The 5,375-nt window shown below is 43.5% G+C and overlaps 1 long non-coding RNA gene across 1 annotated transcript in view; it reads right to left on the bottom strand.

Moving 5' to 3' along the window:
* The window catches only part of LOC137097374 (uncharacterized), a 44,195-nt gene that overhangs the window by 32,464 nt on the left and 6,356 nt on the right, over positions 1–5,375 (bottom strand). The window lies entirely within an intron of this gene.

Genomic DNA, 5,375 nt, shown 5'->3' with positions numbered 1-5,375 from the left:
AAAGAGGATCGCTTGCTTGAATTACAAAAAAATAAGATTCACTCAGCCCCTCTTCCAGGTCCTAGTGCTTGCTGGGTCTCTCCCTGAGCCAAAGCTTACGTGGTCCCTCCAGGCTACAAAGCAGAGAGCATGGCCTCTTTGGCTCTTTTCACCCTCGTTGAATGCGAGGAATTCAGCGCTGCTGGGCTTGAAAGGGGAAACAAGAGGGATTGGGGAATAGGAAAGCTGCCAATAGGTATTCAGTGCAATATTATTTTCTCTGCTTTCTCTATTGGAGAAGGGGACATTATCAGATTATGTATGTATCTTGAATGAATGCAAATCGATACCACTTGAACTGTTCAAACAGCCAGGTCTTCACTTTCCTCCGAAATGCCAGCAAGGAGGGCGTCAATCTAATATCTGCAGGAAGGGCGTTCCACAGCCGAGGGGCCACCACTGAGAAGGCCCTGTCTCACGTCCCAGCGGGACGTGCCTGTGATGCCGACGGGACCGAGAGCAGGACCTCCTCAGATTATCTTAATGTCCTAGCTGGTTCATAGGAGGAGATGCGTTCAGACAGGCAAGTTAGATCAGCCCCCTCCCTCCCGACCTTTCGAAAAAGAGTGAAAACTTGGCTCTTCAAGTAAGCATTCGGAACCTCGGGATAAACAGACAAACTTGAATCGGGAAATGACCCAGGAACGGCCCAAGACGATGGAACGGATGAGGATTTGAACGAGAGGACATAGTTTTAATTTTTTTATTATTATTCATTGTTTTTATGTTTCTAAATGTACTGTAATGTTTCTTTTTTGCTTTTTATCGACCGGAGCGAAGGAAGATCGATGCTTTTGAGCTGTGGTGTTGGAGGAAAGTTCTGAGAGTGCCTTGGACTGCGAGAAGATCCAACCAGTCCATCCTCCAGGAAATAAGGCCCGGCTGCTCACTAGAGGGAAGGATACTAGAGACAAAGTTGAAGTACTTTGGCCACATCATGAGGAGACAGGAAAGCCTAGAGAAGACAATTATGCTGGGGAAAGTGGAAGGCAAAAGGAAGAGGGGCCGACCAAGGGCAAGATGGATGGATGGCATCCTTGAAGTGACTGGACTGACCTTGAGGGAGCTGGGGGTGGTAACGGCTGACAGGGAGCTCTGGCGTGGTCAGGTCCATGAGGTCACGAAAAGTCGGAGACGACTGAACGAATGAACAACAACAAATACATTTTATATATGGCATCGAATTGTGCCGACTTTGTACGCCACCCTGAGTCGCCTTTGGGTTGATATGGGTGGGATAGAAATAGTGTAGATGTTCTGGTACAACTGTACCAGGAGCTCCAACTTTATTTGCTTTGTATTAAGTGTTTGCTTGCAGTCCAAGGTTTCAGGGACTCTGCAGATAGGTGGCTTCCTTTGATTGCAGTCATAGGGCAAGTCACCTGTCCATCATCATTAAGTTTTGGTCCCAGTGCTACAGCATCATCGGAGTTGTAGTTCTGCAAGAGTTGTAGTTCTTTAGCCACCTCTGTCCAATTGTACTGCTGCCTCACCGAACTACAACTCCCGTGAATTCTGTAGCATTGAGCCATCTCACTTAAAGTGGCATTGAACTTAATTGTTTCTACAGTGTAGATTGGGATGTCAAACTCATTTTAATTGAGGTTCACATCAGCCTTCAAAGGGCCATTGAATCCATGGAGAATAAGAATAATACATTTTATTTGTTACCCAAGTTTCCAAGTTTATCAACAGTCCCAACACATGAACATAAAATGCATACAATAAATACATAGATAAAAACACACACCAAGCACAGGGTACAAAATCAATGTACGGGGTATCAATATATAGTATAGTTCAGAAATGGGCAAACTTTGGCCCTCCAGGTGTTTTGGACTTCAATTCCCACAATTCCTACCAGCCTACCAGTTATACAGACTACTATAGTTGGATACAGAGGACCAACTATAGCACTGTTTTCAAACATGGACCCCTGGGTCAAATTATATGTAATTACAGTATTTTACTGGGACCATGGTGGGGACAAGCTATGGCCAGCAAGAACCTTTTATTTTTAAAACTTCAATTTTGCAGATGATCTAAGGTTTGGAGGAGCCCAACAGCACTTATCGGCACCCGGGATACTTGTTTACAACGATCTTTCCATTTTTGATGTTTATATTGTCTCTAATTTATGTATTTATTTACCATATATAACCCTAAATAAACATGAACCCTGGTGTGTTACCTGCTATATCTGCTTCTTTGTATCTTCTCTCGTCTCCCTGAGTCTATTTCTCCTGTTCGAACCTCCCACAGCCAGCTGTGGTGGCCACTGGGTCACATGGCCCTCACGGCCCCCCATGGTCATGCACAGCCCTCAGATTCGGACTTATTTTCCTTCTCCCCTACACTCAACAGCTCCTCCTCTCCCTGGACCCATTCACCAAACCCTCACCCCAGTGGGTGCCCCAGTTCCCTTGGTAGGAGCCCGCAGTGTGCATGGATCCCCATTCTGACCCATTTAATGCATTTATTTTATGTCTTTATGTATAAAACCATATTTGAAAAAGTATGTCACCATTCAAGACCTTTTTGTGACCTTTCATCAGCACCTCACATCCCAGGAAATTCCTCCAGCCGTTTTCCTGGGCATCATCTACATATGAAGGATTCAGTCACCTTTGGGGCCAGTCCATCTCTACTGGCCCCATAACTCCAATTGTGCAGAGGACAACAGGTTCAAGCTATCAGTTTTTTTGTACAGCGACTTGGACATAATAAAACCACCTGGCATGGCATTTCTTAACGCTGAGACAGTCATGTCCCATTTCCCACAATGACATTTCCCCGTTTCCCAGGACTGGATTCTTAATCCCATCACTTTGGACAATACTCTGCGAGAAAAACAATGGGCAGTGTGCTGTCATGCGCTGGGCCTGTGAAAAGGTCTGTAGACACGACATGCTCTGTATGCCCAACGGGACGCTGGGGATGCCTCGGATTAGAAGCCCTATAGATTTCCCTAAACAAAGTCTTTAGAAACTTGGAAAATTTAACAAAGTTCTTTATTAGTGCTTAGATCTTCAATAAATCAAACAAATACTTCAAGACTTTGAATCAACTGGTGGCTTTCTTAATCTTGTCCACAAGGGACAGGCAGCTATCTTCATGAACTGTTTCTTCTCTATCAGGGAAATCCTTGACCTCTACCTGGGCAATCTGTCTTAGGCTCTGCTGGCGTGGGCCCCTACACTCGGTCCAAATTGTGTTATGGCTGCAGCGAGTGGTCCTTACCAAACAGAGTCCTTTTGTAGATTTCCAAGAGGAAAGAAGGTCTTCAATTCCCAGCGAAGGCTGGCTGTAAAGCCGTGGGACTGGATTCCCCCAGCAAAAGCTATGCTTCTCTGTAGAGCTGTGGGACTGAATTCCCCCAGCAAAAACTGTAAAAGACGAAGCTTTCTACATGTTGAACTGACTCACACCCTGTACGAAAGGCTTCTCTGTGAGAACTGAATTAGAGGTCCCCTTTTTCCCTTCTAAACCCAGAAAAAGGGGCGGAACTAAAGAACCTAGTGATGATTGATGGGTTATTGGCCCTATAATTGAAAACCAAAGGAAGCCACCTTATTGCAAAATGCATGGAACTTTGAAATACATGCAAACACTCAAAGAAAGAAAAAGAAGCTGGAGCTCCTGGTACAGCCATACCAGAACAGGCAGTGTGGGTGCCAGACCCCCCTTAATGGGTCACTCATATATACAAAAGACAATCATAAAACACATGAGACTTGATAACCCCTCTTTGTTCTGTCCTTCATTGGGATAAAGGTTATTCATCAGAGGTACTTCACAATCCTGTATCTCCCGGACCAGTCTGCCCCTCATCAGCCACTGGAGAGCAGGAATCTGCATTGGAAGTGGGAAATGCTCTCCTATTGGCCAGTGGGCACCGTAGTCCTGCCTCTGCAGGGAATCCCACCCAGCTGATTGTGATGTCGATGGAGCTCAGCCAATCATGGTGAAGCCGGCTCCAGTTGGGGTGGAGTGGAAAATTCAAAGGGTTTCTGTCTAGAAAAATACATGTTTTCTATTCTATGACATTTCAGCTTCCTTTGGCAGATTACTGTGATCTGGCATCACTTCAGCTGATTTGAATAAATTACCTCGGTGGCTTCTTCTTCAACTTGGTGAGAACATTGGGTAGCTTCTTTGTCTCACCAGGCACATGGATCCATAGGTGGCCTATGGCTGGTACCGGTATCCGCTTGTCAAAACTTCATGCTTCAGGTTTCACTATTCGCGGTTGCTTTAAATTGCTCAGTTTCAACACTGTGTAACCTGATTTTTGTTCCTGGATTATAAATGTCAGTTCCTAATTGGTTCTCTCATAAAAACGTGGGAAAAGTTTATTAAACTGCCAAAACTTTGCTTTTTGCAGGAAATCCTTCAACACATTTTGCTCTAGTTTTTCAATGAATATCTCACTGAGTCTCAACTAATTTGGCATAATTTGTAGCAGCCAAAAAAGGAAGTTTTTCGAGTATAACAATTACTTTAAAGTAAGCACTGCACAATTAAAAAGTAAACACACATACACATAGCCTTTATTGACATGCAGCAACACAATTGGAATACAACACAGGTATATGCAACAAGAGGAAATCACAGAAAAAAATAAAATATGCTTAAAAGTTGACAGGAAACAACACTTTCAAACCAGAAACAGAACGTTTTTCAAATTTTGTTACATAGTATAACAACAACAACAACAACAACAACACATCTTATTTGTTACCTGACTCTCCTAACGGCTCAAAGGCAGGATACAGCGGAATCTAAACATATGAACATAAAATGTATACAGTTAAATACATAAAACATACACCAAACACAGGGTGCAAAATCAACATATAGTTGGATACAGAGGGTCACATAGTCCTCTTTAGTTTTCACCCAGTATGGATCCTCAGATGTTCTTGAATAACTATCTCTTTTGAATATCCACCATGCGGACCAGGGATAATGAGAATTGCAACCCAACAGCACTTGTGTCTCTACGGTTGGAGAAAGGTTAAATGACATTTTAACCTCAGAGATCAAATCCACAAGCCTTGTATCTTAATCCAAACCCCATTCTCCTGACAAACTGCAGCCTTCCAGATATTAATGTATCACGATTCCCATCAGCTCTAGTCATGATGTCTAATGATGAGGAATATAGGAAAAATGCACTTTTTAGTAGGACTTACTAACTGCAATGGTCTAGAATACATACTTGAGTTTACACACTTCTCACTTTAGGCTTCCGTACCTTCACAGGATCAACTTAAAACAAGTTCGGTCCCTAAGGCTGAAAAAGTCTAAATTGAATGACAGCCAACATACCTGCC

This window comes from Anolis sagrei, chromosome 6, assembly GCF_037176765.1.
Source record: "Anolis sagrei isolate rAnoSag1 chromosome 6, rAnoSag1.mat, whole genome shotgun sequence".
Taxonomy (NCBI): domain Eukaryota; kingdom Metazoa; phylum Chordata; class Lepidosauria; order Squamata; family Dactyloidae; genus Anolis; species Anolis sagrei.
This window is presented reverse-complemented; position numbering and strand designations above follow the sequence as displayed.